Raw genomic sequence first — 18,039 nt, forward strand, 5'->3', positions numbered from 1 at the left:
TTCGGCACCCCCCCTCCAAGGTCACGATTTCTCTCTCTCCTGCCATCATATTTCACGTCCTGTTGTTGTTTAAGATTTTATAGAAACAGGCGCTAGCGAGGCGAACAGACAGACAGACAGATAAGTAATACAGCCATAAAACCGTCTCACATATTCTTAGCTCTACATAACTCTACTGAACTCTACTGTATAAGTTAGATCTCAGGAACTAACTCTACGTAACACTAATAAGCGTCAGCATCAACACTATACGTCACCATACACTCAGTACTCACGACAGATAGCAGTGATGGGGGAGAGTCACTGAGGTCACCACACACACTGAGGTCACCACACTGAGACACCACATGAGGTCACCACACAAGGACACCACACACACTGAGGTCACCACACACTGAGGTCACCACACACTGAGGTCACCACACACTGAGGTCACCACACTGAGGTCACCCACACCTGGGACTAGGCCCTGATGACTGTGGTCAGGTAATTATGTCCGTCAAACTAGGTTCACGGCACCAGTGTCCTGATTGGTTGAAAAGCATTGTGGGTGTGGCCTTGTAAACGACTGTCATACGCTGATTGGCTCCTACAGTAGTTTAGGCCTGAGGACAGACAGCCAAAGACGTAAGAGGTGGAATCAAATACAGAGTAAACAAAAAAACAACAAACCAGACATAACACGTAAACAAGTAAACAATAAACAAGCAAAACAAACCACTCCCTCCCTAAAAAAATAAACCCACTGTGAAATCGGGTAGAAATATATTTACATAGGAAAAGGAAAAAGTTGAAAATATTCCTCTCATCCGCCTAGGCAAAATATATTCAGCTTTGTGGGTTTTCTGGTAAGTAAATGGAAACGCTGGAACTATATTTGAATTAAATTAAAAAAAAAATATCTTTGTGTTGTTAATTTTTGTTTTTAGTTAAGGATAATTGACGTCATCATTATCATCATCATCATTATTATTCATCAATCATCACCAACACCACCAGGTAAAATAAAAATACACAGGTATTAATGAAGAGTAATTTTTATATAACATATTTCTCCATTACAATAAACAGTGAGGCAGGTAATTAGTACAGGTAATCTACTACCAGAACAAACAAAACTCACCTGTACACCTGTTAATTATATGTACACCAAAACATTCCACACCTGTCGGAACGTCTATAGTTTGGTAAAGAGAGATCGATACATCTATATATCTTAATTAACTACAGGTAAAGTTAGGTAAGCCTACAGGTAACAAGGAAGGAGAATTAAAAAGTTTGTCGTATTTTGAGAGTTAATAATGTCACACAGGGCTCACAGCAATTATTAAATATCAGAATAACGTAAGAGCATTTGTTGGAGATGCCTGTGCACGATAATCATACACCTACACCCATATCAATATAAACTGGATATCTTATTTCCTCACCAGTTTTCATAAATTCTGGATAATATTTATTTACAAAAAGATGATATGTTTATAGGATAACAATAACAATAACACCTCTATCTAAAACAATAACTTTTAGATACGTTATTTTATGTGGTTTATAATAACTACACAACATTCTACCACTTGGGGGGGAAGGGGGTGTTACAAGCGAGCAGACGTACACATGATAGAATGTTTGACAATACTACGAAAGAATGAATGTGTGAAGGTAGGAATACAACGGAAAGAGGATTATCAGTAAAGAAACACTCGTCTATTTTGTCTGCTTTTGTCTGCTGGGTGATAGTCTGCTTTTGTCTGCTGGGTGATAGTCTGCTTGTGTCTGCTGGGTGATAGTCTACTTCTGTCTGCTTGTGCCTGCCTGGTGATAGTCTGCTTGAGTCTGCTAGTGCCTGCCTGGTGATATTCTGCTTGAGTCTGCTTGTGTCTGCCTGGTAATAGTCTGCTTAACTCTGCTTGTGTGTGCTGGGTGATAGTCTGCTTGTATGTTGGATGATAGTTCTGCTTGTTTCTGCTGGGTAATATTCAGCTTATACTGGATAATAGTCTGCTTGTGTCTGCTAGTGTCTGCTGGGTGATTGTCTGCTCTCCGTACGCAGACAGGATGAACCTCCATTATTAGTTAAATATTATACCTACTCATGTCATCCCCATGTATACGTGCGTCTGATGTCTGAACATGTCTTTTACAGGAAATATTACCACCATAATATTTACTCAGACATAGTTAACAATTATATAAATGTGTATATTCCTAAACCCTCACTTTATTAATTAACCTGTTGTGTTTATTTGTCCTTTACATACAGATATATACAGGTAAATCAATCTCAAGCCCGTAATACTTTTTTTTCTAGTTTGTTGAAAAAAAAATATGAAAGTAGAATTCTTACTTTCGTTATGTATTAAGTTTGTGTTTTTGTGTTCATATATGTTATATTATTACTGACACTGAATATATAAATCCCCTTAAAAAAATCCCCCTCAAAAAAGTATGTTAACTCTACTTAATAAATAATGAAGAGTTTCGTCACTATAGTCAATTTTATGGTCGATACTTATACTTAAATTCTTTCTAAGTAAATATAAGTAGTTGTCTTAATATACACATAATAGTGAAGTTAATATATGAGGTATACCCCTGAGGCAATAAGGTATATCAGAGAAGTAGAGTATACTTATATATCGTGTCTTATAAGGAATGGTATGTTATTGACAGTATATTTTGTTGCGTTAGTTGGTTAGATTTTGGTTGGTATATATAGGTAGTTGGTTGGATTTTGGTTGGATTTTGGTTGGATTTTGGTTATGTTTTTTTTGGTTTGTTTGGTTGATGGTGATGATGATTCGTGCTGACGTTGATCCATGTTGATGATGATCCAGGCTGATGATGATCCGGGCTGACGATGAATTGAAATTATAGATAAATTAGATTACTGATGACATCCTCTCTCTCTCTCTCTCTCTCTCTCTCTCTCAACTCTTAATGGGTAACTAAAAAATAATCATCTTCATTCTTCTTAAAGCGACAAAACAAAAAAATTAATTAATTCAACTAATCTATATACCTAATTTATTAATAAACAACAATTAATTAATTTAATCCACATAACTCTTTAATATAACCTTGAACTATAACAAAACATCAATATATATATACCTTTTAAAGTTGAACATCTGGGACATCTTGTATAGGTCCATTAGTAGGTTGGGTTTTGGTCGACTGTGGTGGACACTTGTGCTGAGGCAAAACACAAGACACTGGACAGGTCTGAGTTGACACTGTTGATTTAGCATAAGGAACACAGACGAGGCATCTTAATTTCTCCTGTAGTTCATAATCCATTGGTACCACCACTACAAAAATATAAATAATAAAAAAAGTAACATTAGTGGTACGGAACAGTAAGTAACATCCAAGTAGTAATAATTTCTAACTTAATTTCTTCTATAGTTCATAATCCATTGGTACCACCACTACAAAAATATAAATAATAAAAAAGTAACATTAGTGATACGGAAAAGTAACATCCAAGTAATAAATTATCCCCATAAGTAACAATAACAGACTCACTTTCACTCTGGGTAGACGAGTCGACGCGGTGTGAAGAAGGAAAGTGTTTGATGGTAGAATATTTAGTACTGGCCATCATGGATTGACGTATGTTCCTCTCTGTGTAAAGGAGATGATGTACAGCTTAGGCGTATAGAGACACACCCGCATGCTTCATGGGGAGATGGTGACGGAGTAGTGGTGATGCATGTGTGGAGAGAGAGAGTTAGTGTGGCTGTGGAGGAGAGTTGGTGTGTAGCTGTGGAGGGAGAGAGAGAGAGTTAGTGTGGCTGTGGAGGAGAGAGAGAGAGAGTTGGTGTGTGGCTGTGGAGATAAAAGAGATGAGAGAGAATGACAGAGACATAGAAGAATATATTTTCATACCTCAAGCTAATCAAGTTTTATAGAAGTACAATACACAATGAAACCAAAGGAGAGAGAGAGAGAGAGACAGAGAGACAGGAGACAGAGATAAACGATGGAGAAAGATGAGACAGAAAGACAATCAAAGAAGAGAGAGATTCTATACTGACCTCGTTGTTGGCTGTGGTGAAGTAGATAAGACAGAACCAAATAATACAATAAGGTGTACATAGTGAAGCCAATGTTTTACTCTCATTAAGGCCTCTGGGATCTTGCTGAGGGTGAGCATACACAGTGCATACCACGATCAGTCCTGGGGAGAGAGAGGTTTATATGGGGTCTGTCTAGTGTTGTAGACAATAACTTCTGCATGTAACACTTCTCATAACTATCTCAGGTAAGGATTTGTAGGGAGGGAAGGAAGGAAGGAGGGAAGGAGAAGGAGGGAAGGAGGAGGGATAGGAAGAAAGGAAGGAGGTAAGGGTAGGAGGGAGGGAAGGAGGAGTGTAGGAAGAAGAAGGGGGTAAGGGGAGGGAAGGAGGGAGGGAAGGAGGGAGGGAGGGAGGGAGGGAAGGGGAGGGAAGGGGGGAGGGAGAGAGGGAGGGAGGGAAGAGGAGGGAAGGAGTGAAGGAGAAGCTGTGATTATTGCGGTTCTGCTTCTGCTCACTACCACCGATCTGCTGAATTGTATTACTCCTTCGGGAAGCAATTACTTGACTGTGCTGTTGGTGTTAATGGCGCTTACAACAGCTGGTGGCTACAGAAGCATTAGTTATTCCTCCTTCTAAATTATCCTTCTGATAGCCTCTCTGAAACGGCACCCAAGAATAACCTAACCTAACCTAACCTAACCTAAACCTAAACCTAACCTAACCTAACCTAACCTAACCTAACCTAACCTAAACCTCAAGTTAAATTAGATATGGCAGGTATCATATATCGAATAAAAATATATACAATATTCAAGACTTGGTTCATGGTATAATTCCTCAACATAAGTGATTGACTTACCTATGGGATAAGCGAAAGCGATCATGTAAGAGGCGTTGATAGAAGCAGAGCACACTAGGAAGTTGTCCTCTCTCACTAGATAATGATGAATGGCTCTGGGAGGACTCACTACCCACCACACACCCGTGATCACCACCTACCACAGTCACAATAGATTTAATTAGGTCATCATACTTATCACCACACTACTATTACTACACTACCAATTGGTTATGTTACTACGTTACTCTCACTGCAGTTACCGGATTGATTAGGTTTATACCGTCCTCCCTCTCTCTCTCTCTCTCTCTCTCTCTCTCTCTCTCTCTCGGGCAGACACGGTAAAGAAACATATACACAGTTGGGAGCTCGGTGAGATGAAGGAGGGTCGTTTTGTGGTTCGTTTGCCGGAGTTGAAGATTCGAGCTATCCTGTTGGTCTTGGTGAGCAGGGCGCTATACACCACGGCGAAGCTGAACCCGAGTCCGAACCTCTGAACCCCGCATACCACTGCCGTCGGCTGGGTAAAGGGAGAAGGTGGTGGGGGATTTAAACTGAGAATTGAATCCAGACCTAAATTTATTTTTACCTAAAATTGGTCTTGGGTCTTACCAAAATAATTAGTTTTTACTTAAAATTGGCTATTATATAAAGTAAACATTTATTTATGATAATTTATGTCATTACCTGAAGGAGGAAGTACCTACCTGAAGGAGAAAGTACCCACCTGAAGAAGGAAGTACTTACCTGAAGAAGGAAATATATACCTGAAGAAGAAAGTACCTACCTGAAGGAGAAAATTACTACCTGAAGAAGGAAGAAGTACCTACCTGAAGGACAAAGTACCTACCTGAAGAAGGAGCAATTTACCTTGAGAACAAGGACGAAGGTGGTGGCGTAACAGAGGAAGACGCCAGAGAGGAGGACATAGGAGAGCTCCCTGCCTGAAGCTCTGACCACGGGCGTGTTGTGGTGGCTGGCAAACACCCACGCCACCACGCCCGTCATCACCACGCCCACGGACGATAGCAACATGGCTCCTATGGCCCACCAGGAGTCAGGTCGGATATATACCTGTGAGGGAGAGTGAGAGAAAGTGAGGGAGAGTGAGAGAGAGTGAGGGAGAGAGAGGGAAAGCGAGGGAGAGTGAGAGAAAGTGAGGGGCAGTGAGAGAAAGTGAAGGAGAGTGAGAGAGAGGGAGGGAGAGAGAGGGAAAGTGATAGAGGGAGGGAGAGTGTAAGACAGAATGAGAATGAAGGAGAACGATTGAGAGAGAGAGAGAGAGAGAGAGAGAGAGAGAGAGAGAGAGAGAGAGAGAGAGAGAGAGAGAGAGAGAGAGAGAGAGCAATACCAAGAATAACAAAACAATAAAGGAAACAAAACAAATAACAGAGAGAAACACGTAGATAGACAACAAAGAGAAGAAGAAAGAAGAGAGGAAAATAAAGAAGAGTTTAATGGAATGAGAAGAAAGAAGGGGAATGAGGAGAAGGGAATTAAATGAGAGAAGGAACGAGGGAAAGGAGAGGAAAGTAAGAAATGAGAGAACGGTGAATGTAAAAAATAGGATGATTGTTATTTTTGTGAGCCAGAGCTATGTGTGTGTAAGTCAAAGCCGTGTGTGTAAGTCAAAACCGTGTGTCGCCGTGTGTAAGTCAAAGCCAGTGTAGTCAAAGCTGTGTGTGTAAGTCAAAGCCGTGTGTGTGTGAACAGCCGTGTGTAAGTCAGCTGTGTATGCAGTCAAAGCCGTGTAAGCCAAAGCCGTGCGTGTAAGTCAAAACCGTGTGTGTGAAGCCAAAGCCGTGTGTTTGTCAAACCGTGTGTGGAAGCCAGCCGTGTGTGTAAGTCAGCTGTAGCTGAAGCGTGTGTAAGTCAAAGCCAGTGTTTGTAAGCCAGAGCCGTGTGTGACTTTCAACCCTGGTTTTAATTGGCCTCTCTTTAAGATACTAATTTCCAACACCGTGACACTGAGCTAAGACGTCACTCCTGAACCTCCCACTCTGGTGACCTTCCTCCCCACAGGAATTTAAACTTTATTCTCAAACCTTAAAACACCGTCAGTGCTGGCAAAAAAGAGGGTGGGGTGGCGAAGAGGTGTGGGGGGGCGAAGAGGGTGGGGCGAAGAGGGTGGGGCGAAGAGGGTGGGGGGCGAAGAGGGTGGGGGCGAAGAGGGTGGGCAAAAGAGGGTGGGGAGTGGCGAAGAGGGTGTGGGGGGTCAAAGAGGGTGTGGGGGCAAAGAGGGTGGGGGGGGGCGAATACTTGTGCTGGGGATGTGTTTATTTGTATGGGATTTTTACACTCATTTTATAGATGAACGCCAGTGTGGGCATTATTCAAGTGAAGTTTCGTCTGGCGTTGTTTTTTTTGTAGATTTGTATTTATGAGTTGTATAGTTCACTCTGGTAACATTTGATTTTATTGGGGTCAGAAGGTCAAAGTGTTAAGGTCAGAAATTCGAAGAAAAGTTGTCTCAGTGTGGGATAGTAACTGACCTGAAGTGACCTTATCTTACCTTACCTGACCAGCCGTGACCTTAATTTACCTGACCTTCCTTAACCTGATCTTAATTTAATTGATATGACTAGACCTGACCTTAATTTACGTGATGTAACCTAACCTGTCTTAATTTTAATTTACTTGACCTGACGTGACCTTACCTTACCTTACCTAACCTAACCTAACCCTTTACCCCAAGCCATACCACACCAAAAACTACAGTACATAAAGTCTACATAAAGTACTCATAATAACTTACTACAGTATTTCCCAACGCTACAAAATACCAGGTACAATTTGTCACCTAAACACGACTATGAATTTTCCCTCGGTAGTTTTTCCCACGATAAACAAATTTCATCCTTCTCTATCGTGACGTAACATGAATACTAAGTCTCTTCAGGCACAGGTGAGTGTTATTTAGGTGGTGGGCTTTCAATGCATAATATAATAGAATGTATGTATGTATGTATGTATGTATGTATGTATGTATGTATGTATGTATGTATGTATGTATGTATGTATGTATGTAAACTAATATATGAATAAAATACAGGTAAAATTACTGTAGAAATAAATTACAGGTAAATTAATAAGTAAACATGACCTTGATATACCTTTTAACAATATATTTAATAAACAATAATATAAACTAACTTATTAATAGTCTATATTCACTCTACCAACCTCAAGAAATACTTATGTTTACTAGGTCAAAGGTCAGAGGTTAAGGTCACACAGCTTTGGGAAAAATATGCTTTTAGATGTGAGTTTGTACCTCCCTCAAGTGCAATTATTTAAATTTATTGTGTTATTTTCTTTAACGTTTATTTTAGTATCACCTGTTAATTATTTTTACCTCTCATAAGTGTGATTGTGAGTTATGGTTGTAAATATAAGTTGTAAATTTATAGAGTTGTAAATATTTGTTATAGAGTGTTGTAAGGTTATAAACATGAGTTATAGATCGTTCATAAAGTGTAAATTGCAACAGAATGCTAGAACAATGTAAACAGGATATGTCAGATCGGTGTAAACAGAATGTCACTATCGGTGTAAACAAAACGCCAGAGAAGTGAAATGTAAACCAAACCGCATAAGCCAATATGTAATATGTTAATTGACGTATTAGTGTAAATAAAAAAGAAATCAATAAGGGAATGATGGGGCATGCGAGAGAGAGAGAGAGAGAGAGAGAGAGAGAGAGAGAGAGAGAGAGAGAGAGAGAGAGAGAGAGAGAGAGAGAGAGAGAGAGAGAGAGGGGCAGAAACACACATTCAGCAGAGGTAGAGGTACAAAAGAATCACTTAACTGACACATAAGACACATACTAGCCACATAAAACACATACTCGCCACATACTAGACACATAAGACACATACTAGACACATAAAACACATACTCGACACATAAAACACATAGTAAACACATAAGAGACTCATATTACTAACCTCTGGTATAGGATTACACATGAGGTGGTCAGGTGAAGGTAATGTTCCCCAGTCACATGTGAGGCACTGGGTCTCGTCTCGCGGGTTGACGATCTGTAACAACTCACACCAACAGCCTCGTTAAAGTCTAGTGACAGATGTTTGTTTACGGTGGTTTGGTTTGGTTGTGTTTGGTTTGGTTAGGTTAGGTTGTGTTTGGTTTGGTTTGGTTAGGTTAAGTTAAAATAAATTAGGTTGGATTAGGTTAAGTTATATGCAGATTTTAAACTAAGATAAAGGGAATTAACTCACCTCAACACATAAAACCATTTCTTAACTCTAATACCTAAAGTTAATATCTCAAACTATAGAGAGATTATGTATTAAGATTCATATTATATTCTGCCATTTAAATTAATCTAAGCTTACTTAATAAACTTACACAGGTGGATTATAAGTTACCTGTAAGAGAAACGATGAGGTTAATTAGTCAGGTAAGATGTACAGGTATTTCTGGCAAGGTGGATTAATTATGTTATATATAGTTTATTTATCTCATACCTGAACTCTATTCACCTTTTACTAAGATTAATATCCAGTGTATGATAGTTGAGCCTGTGTTAGCTATTTATAACATACATACATACATACATACATACATACATACATACATATACATACTGTACATACATACATATACATACATACATACATACATACATACATACACACACACACATGCACACACACACACACGCACACACACGCACACACACACACACGCACACACACGCACACACACACACCAGGACTTAATCCTTGCTCACATTAAACAAACATTCTGATATACTGAAGGCTATAGTGTACGTTTGTTAGGTATAAAACATAGACAAAACACTGACACTAAAAAAAAAAACAGAGTTTAATATTAAAACAGCAAATAAACCTCAACCTCAAAATAAAATGAAGATCACCCTCCTGTGTTTACAGTGTGTGTGGCGTTTGTTCTGACTCCTCGCTCCCTCAACCTGACCTACAACAGGATATTATCATAGGGACCGAGGTCTGGCACTGGGTCAGTATCACCAAGAGACCAGATGGCTCATTCTCTCTAAGTATAAAAACATTTCTGGTATAAATGTTTTGAATTTTGTTTAGAAGATGTGTGTTTTTTTAGAGAGATGTTATCTTCTTGTGTCTTGTTGAAGTGTTTGTTACTTTATTTATATGTTTGTGTTTCATATAACAGCAGTAATCACCTGGTAGGTGGAACAGTGCCACAGTATAACTCACCTGGTAGATGGAACAGTGCCACAGTATAACTCACCTGTTAGGTGGAACAGTGCCACAGTATAACTCACCTGGTAGATGGAACAGTGCCACAGTATAACTCACCTGGTAGATGGAACAGTGCCACAGTATAACTCACCTGTTAGGTGGAACAGTGCCACAGTATAACTCACCTGTTAGGTGGAACAGTGCCACAGTATAACTCACCTGGTAGATGGAACAGTGCCACAGTATAACTCACCTGGTAGGTGGAACAGTGCCACAGTATAACTCACCTGGTAGGTGGAACAGTGCCACAGTATAACTCACCTGGTAGGTGGAACAGTGCCACAGTATAACTCACCTGGTAGGTGGAACAGTGCCACAGTATAACTCACCTGGTAGATGGAACAGTGCCACAGTATAACTCACCTGGTAGATGGAACAGTGCCACAGTATAACTCACCTGTTAGGTGGAAGAGTGCCACAGTATAACTCACCTGGTAGATGGAACAGTGCCACAGTATAACTCACCTGGTAGATGGAACAGTGCCACAGTATAACTCACCTGGTAGATGGAACAGTGCCACAGTATAACTCACCTGGTAGATGGAACAGTGCCACAGTATAACTCACCTGGTAGGTGGAACAGTGCCACAGTATAACTCACCTGGTAGATGGAACAGTGCCACAGTATAACTCACCTGGTAGGTGGAACAGTTGAAACAGTGCCAACAGCAAGACTCCCCCTCCACGTATTTCTTGGCCTGGCCCGTGAGGCAGGGTAGAGAACACACGCTACTGGGAGGCGACGGGTCCCTCAGCTTGAACTGAAGAGCTGAGGAGACAGAGGACCTGTACCTCACTCACTCTCCTAGGACCTGTACCTCACTCACTCTCCTAGGACCTGTACCTCACTCACTCACTCTCCTGGGACCTGTACCTCCTCCTCCTCTCCTGGGACCTGCCTCCACTCACTCTCCTGGGACCTGTGCCTCACTCCACTCCTCCTAGGACCTGCCTCCTCCTCACTCTCCTGGGACCTGCACCTCACTCACTCACTCTCCAGGACCTGTGCCCCTCACTCACTTCCTCTCCTGGGACCTGTACCCCTCCCTCACTCACTCTCCTAGGACCCTGTGCCTCCCCACTCCTCTCCTAGGACCTGTACCTCCTCACTCTCCCCTAGGACCTAGCCCTCACTCACTCTCCCTAGGACCTGTACCTCCACTCCACTCTCCTAGGACCTGTACCTCACTCCTCCACTCTCCTAGGACCTGTACCTCCTCCTCACTCTCCTGGACCAGCCACCTCCTCCTCTCCTGGGACCTGTGCCTCACTCACTCTCCTGGGACCTGTGCCCTCCTCCTCCTCTCCTAGGACCTGCCCCCCCACACTGCCATAATAACTATCAACTATAAGAAAAACCTTTACTCTTTCCTTAACAATATTTTAAACACTAACGAGTCCTTATGATATTAACTGAAACAAAACACTGCTAATAATTTTTGCTATAATGTAAACTTTATATCCTATTTTTATATAATATTTACTGGGAATCGTATAGTAAATTTTATGTATTTCTTTATACAGTTTTCGCTCCGATTTCAGTTGTGACATAGGTGGAACGAGTACTGTTCAAGGGGTAGCTGGTATTAGAAGTAGCGCTCAAGGGGTAGCTGGTATTAGAAGTAGCTCTCAAGGGGTAGCTGGTATTAGAAGTAGCTCTCAAGGGGTAGCTGGTATTAGAAGTAGCTCTCAAGGGGTAGCTGGTATTAGAAGTAGCTCTCAAGGGGTAGCTGGTATTAGAAGTAGCTCTCAAGGGGTAGCTGGTATGAGAGGTTGTGCTTAAGGGACAGCTGTTGTGAGGGCTAGAATATATATGAGAACGATAGGACATAAACAGGTAGCTACTTGAACAGTAGCGCGGATTCGCATAACTCTACGGACCCAGCATGCCACGTTTCACTATCAATGCCTTAACTCTTCCTTATCTTAACCACCCTAACGATTACCTAACCTGGCCTAACATTAACCTAAGTCCTTCCCTCGAGCTAGCGTTAAGGTATTTAATCATCAGGTAAAATAAACTGGATAGGTTAGGTTAGGTAGGCGTTAGTGTTGCTGGGGACGTGTTATGGCTTAGGTAGTGAAACGTGGCTGGCTAAGACCGTAGAGTTTTCTGAGTCCGCGCCACTGTTCACGCCGTGACCTTACTGTGTGCTACCATGTTGATTTATTCTCTGCGTGATTGATTGATTGACTGATTGGTTTATTGATTGAATGACTGACTGACTGACTGACTGATTGATTGATTGAGTAATTTTTCTTATGCGTTTACCCGTTATTTAAGCAGAAATAACACGAATTGGGTTTTTATTCCCAGTAAAAATATATTTATTGCTCCTTTGTACTAGAAAAAAAAATCAGAGGTCAGGTTAGATTATGAAAACAAAATATCCGTTCACAACTAGTTAAAAATTTGACCCCAAAAAATTAAACAAACCCTACTTGTATTTTATTACAGATCGTTAATAAAAATCTGATGTTGCAAATTCATTTACTGTGATTTTTTTTTTCTGAAAGGTCAGTTTATGTGAAATATTGTTGGTTTTTATTGTCGAGGATGGGAATTAATTTCAAGTATTTTATGCTTTATGGTTATTAGAAAAGAATAGTTTTATATCCATTTAACGTAATTGAAACCCAGTGTCTACAAAAAAAAATATCCCCAAATATCAATATAGTCAAGATTCAAAAGACGAATCATTAAAACATATTTAACAAAAAACACAATTCGAAAAATAGTCACCGAATCATACATAGGAAATATTCATAAATACATCTCAACAAAAACAGTATAATTCCACATATAAGAACCACAAAATTCGAATCATATATCAGCCAAAAAAATATTCACTCCAAATTTAAAAAAAAAAAAATCGAAACACTACCAGAAAAAAATAGATTAACTTTGTATTTAATGGAAAATATCGTATCTTAAAGTCTTATCAGGAAGTTTCGACACATCTTCCTGCTGAGAAACTTCGAGGATGAAACAGGACGTAAACTTCCTAACTTTGTCCACCTTAGGGAAGAGGTGAACGTACAGGACCCTTGGAGAAGACCCTCGACCTCTCATTCCCCTTATAACTCTACTAATCCTCCAATCACTGAATTCGCTACTCAGTCGTGTTACCTAATCACTCTAATTACTTCTCTGTCACTGAATTAATTATTTTAATCAGTCAGTTACTTAATTAATTACTTAAATTATCACTTGATTACTTAATTAATCACTCAGTCACGTAAATAATTAGTCAGCTCATTCATCCAATCACTCAACTCACTCAATTCAACTCATCACTCAACTCACCACTTAACTCACCACTCAACTCACCACTCAACTCACTCAACTCAACTCACTCATCTCATCACACCATCACTTAACCCACAACTTAACTCACTACTCAACTCATCACTCAACTCACCACTCATGTTCAGCTTGAGTTCACCCTCGACGTAGTGACCCACAGTGACCCATGCATACCTTCCGTGGGTCATCTGCTTGAAGTGAATGATGTTATACCTGGCTGGACCATCACCTTGCTTATCAAACTTGAAATTGTCACCGCTCAAACCTGTGGGTGGAAAAGGTCACGTTATGTAAGGTCATATGGGGTCAGGTAGGGTCAGGTGGGGTCAGATGGTCAGATGGGGTCAGGTAGAAGGGTGGTAAGGGATCATCTTTTTTATGGATGTATGTATGTATGTATGTATGTATGTATGTATGTATGTATGTATGTATGTATGTATGTATGTATGTATGTATGTATGTACCTGGCATTGTTATCATGGCATCGGTATTAGACCTGTAAAAAAAAACCCTCGGTGTATTGTAGGTATTAGTAAACTTTTACCTGGATACTGAAAAACTGAAAATAATATTGAGGTTTACGTTTTCAATTTGTAAAGATAGAAGGAATTTTTTTTATATATATAATATTGAGTACTAGAGAATGATTATAGTAATTTATCTGGTTATTTAATTTTCTATCTATCTGTCTATGTCTGTCTGTTTGCCTGTCTCTCTGTCTATCTCTGTCTGTCTCCCACCATATCACTAACACAACCCTCCTATTCATTAACCAGTATTACACTTCACACATCTATTACACACCTGGGTATATTCAGTTTCCTTTATAGCAATTAATCAGTCTATTCCTACCTGATAAAGACAAATTGAAAGACCATTGATTCTCGTAACGCCTATAAAAATACCCAAAATATCTCATACTAGGGGAAAAATAGGGAAGTATTGAAGCCTCTAGGGAAAATTAAGTAAATATTGAAGCCTCTGGGGAAAATTAGGTATATATTAAAGCCTCTGAGGAAAATTAGGTAAATATTAAAGCCTCTGGGGAAAATTAGGTAAATATTGAAGCCTCTGGGGAAAATTAGGTAAATATTGAAATCTCTAGGAAAAAATAAGTAAATATTGAAGCCTCTGGGGAAAATTAGGTAAATATTGAAGCCTCTGGGGTAAAATTAGGTAAACATTGAAGCCTCTGGGGAAAATTAGGTAAATATTGAAGCCTCTGGGGAAAATTAGGTAAATATTAAAGCCTCTGAGGAAAATTAGGTAAATATTAAAGCCTCTGGGGAAAATTAGGTAAATATTGAAGCCTCTGGGGAAAATTAGGTAAATATTGAAATCTCTAGGAAAAAATAAGTAAATATTGAAGCCTCTGGGGAAAATTAGGTAAATATTGAAATCTCTAGGAAAAAATAAGTAAATATTGAAGCCTCTGGGGTAAAATTAGGTAAACATTGAAGCCTTTGTGAACAGCGGGTTGGGGAAACTAATGGATGTGGATTCGTGCTAAGTATTGGAACTTTTATAAAGAGTATATTTTTCCTCTGGTATATGAAGCCCTCTGATCCATGCCTTAATGGTGGCGAGTTTAGGCAAAGTGACCACATAAAAGAGAAAATAATTTATTAAAAGGCTTAGTATGACAAATTCTCTCGTTAATTAATGCCTACAGGTGAGAAAAGACTTAATGATTTAAAGTAGTTTGTTTTATGTTTGTTTGTTTGATGTTTTATTACCATTATGTTGTATATATCAGTGACGTCATAAGAGATATAATGAAACAAACAGACGGTAATTGATGTTTGTAATTGATGTTCATTGACGAATTTAACTTCATTACTAACACACACACATACACACACACATACACACACACACACAGGTATAACCCACTCATTCGGACACAGCTAGCGACACTCTGCACTATTTCTGGCTTAAGTTGGTAATTCGAACAGTCTCAATTACCATCAATTAAGGCCACTATGAATAACACCAAAGAGACACGGTTTTTTTTTACCTGAATTTGACGGTAACACTGTATCCATGACGTCATATTAAATGGTAATTGGTACACGTGACGTCATAACATAGCAATGACATAGATAATCAAAATAATAATAGTAAAAAAAAAAAATCAGCTCCTTTAGAATTTAAATTTTTATGAACGATACTAAATATGGGTCATGGAAAAGTCTTTGTTTATGGTGAATTTGAGAGCAATTGAGACGTAATGTACCTTAGGGGGCGATAAACAAAGTCTCTCTTACGTAACTTGGAAATAAGACGCGAAGTGTTGGTGGTGTGAGGCCAACCCAAGATGATTATACCTCCCACAAAGTTTTAACTGGATACGGCTCATGTTGTGGTGCTCTTCTCTTCTTCCTCTCTTCTTCCTTCCTTCATTATACCTCCACCATCTTTCTCCTTCTTCCCTCTCCCCTTCACACTTCCTCTTTTCTCCCTTATGCATCTTCCCTCCTTCATCTTCCTCCCTCACACATTTACCTTCGTTAGTCACACCTATACCTCTCTCCCTCACAAAGAGAGAGAGAGAGAGAGAGAGAGAGGGAGAGAGAGAGAGAGAGAGAGAGAGAGAGAGAGAGAGAGAGAGAGAGAGAGAGCATTGTGTATTCCAAAGTCCTTTCACATTTTCGTAATAACATAATGATGTGCTTTTATTCCTTTGTGTCTATTGTGATGCCTTAAGCCAGAGTGGGGGGGTGATTCTGGTGGTGATTGTAGTGGTGATTGTGTTGAAGATTCTGGTGGTGATTGTGGTTATGATAGCGATGATAGTATTTGGACTAGCCCCTGAAAATAGCACTGGACCAGCCCCTTTGACTAACCAGCACTGGACTAGCCCCTTGAACTAACCACTGGACCACCCCTTGACTAACTAGTGGACCAGCCCCTTTGACTAACCAGCACTGGACCAGCCCCTGAACTAACCAGTGGACCAGCCCCTTTGACTAACCAGCAATGGACCAGCCCCTTTGACTAACCAGCACTGGACCAGCCCCTTTAACTAACCAGTGGACCAGCCCCTTTGACTAACCAGTGGACCAGCCCCTTTGACTAACCAGTGGACCAGCCAGAGGTACTCACCAAAAAAGACGACTTTCCTGAGGTAGAAGAGGAGGTTATCTCCGTCAATAGGGTTCATCAGATCACAGAGGCCAGACCGACCTCCACACAGCTCTCGGTGCATATCTCTGTACAGGTGAAAAGACCAGGTAAACCTCACTCATGTATACGTATTGATATGGATATACATACGTGTATACATACATACATGGGGGTATTTTTTGTATGTATTGATAATTTTTTTTTGAGGGGGATAGTCTTTTATTTGGGTTAGGTTAGGTTAGGTTAGGTTAGGTTAGGTTAGGTTAGGTTAGGTTAGGTTAAGAAGACATATAAACACACACACACACACAAGTAATAATTATTAATTATATTTAACTGTGTAACTCCCTTTCTACAACAAGACCTCAAGTCATCCATTTCATCCTTTCACCCACATCACTTAACTCGAGGCAGCATCACCCATCAGCATCACCCATCAGCATCACCCATCAGCATCACCCATCAGCATCACCCATCAGCATCACCCATCAGCATCACCCATCACATCCACTTTATCTCAAGTAATGATTCAACGCTATGCCATCCACTCATTTAAGCACATCGAGAAAAAACAAAAACTCCTCCATTGTTTTAATCGTCTTAAGACCTACCTGAAGGCGTACCCGAAGGCCATAACGGCATCAGAGACGAACTGCAACTGGGCCTCGAACTGGGTATTTCTACTGGTGAGTTTCTCCTCCCCAGTACACAGGTTGGTGAAGACTCCATTATAAGGCGTTCGGGAGCTGTTTGGATACCGGCATTTGAAATGGTCTTCCCAGTACTCTGTAGGAGAGATGGAGGTACTGTACTGGTGATAGATAGGTAGATAGATAGATAGATAGGTAGATAGATAGAGCTCCATACAACACCATGACTCACCTCTCACACCTGGTCGGTTACCTGCAGTAGTTAGGGAGGCAAGGGAGAGAAGGTAGGGGGGGGCAGAAGGAGAGAAGGAGGGAGGAGAGAAGTAGGGAAGGAGAGAAGTAGGGGAAGGATTGAGGAAGAGAAGAAGGAGTGAGGATGGGAAGGTGTGAGATGGAATTGCGAAGGAGAGATGAAGGAAGAGAGCAAGGGAGGGAAGGAGAGAGGTAAGAATGAAGGAGGGAGGAAGGAATAGAATGATAGAAGGAGGGAGAGATGGAGGGAGGAAATAAATATGGATCGATTGAGGGAAGGAGGGAAGGAGGGTGGAAGGAAGAGGGATAGGAATTGAAGGAGGGAGGGAGAGAAGGAGGGAGGGAAGGAAGGAGAGTCGTGTCCCAAGATACACACAGGCAAGACAGCGTGTTCCTTATTCATTACCTCCACTCTGACTCCTGACAGGTAAACACGACCTCTCTCCACCTGCCGTCAGCCAATCAAAACTTTTCATACACACTGCTTAATTTTTCTTAGCCAATTAGATCCTCTCATTCATGATATCCTCCAGTTTTTAGCCAACCAGAGGCTTTCATACGTGTTATTGTGTCCCCTCTA

The 18,039-nt window shown here is 40.4% G+C and overlaps 1 pseudogene; it reads right to left on the reverse strand.

Annotated features, from left to right (window-relative positions):
• Positions 1-2,375: 2,375 nt before the first annotated feature.
• LOC121855149 overlaps positions 2,376-18,039 on the reverse strand; it is a 40,272-nt pseudogene continuing 24,608 nt past the window's right edge.

This window comes from Homarus americanus, unplaced genomic scaffold, assembly GCF_018991925.1.
Source record: "Homarus americanus isolate GMGI-L3 unplaced genomic scaffold, GMGI_Hamer_2.0 scaffold1974, whole genome shotgun sequence".
Taxonomy (NCBI): Eukaryota; Metazoa; Arthropoda; class Malacostraca; order Decapoda; family Nephropidae; genus Homarus; species Homarus americanus.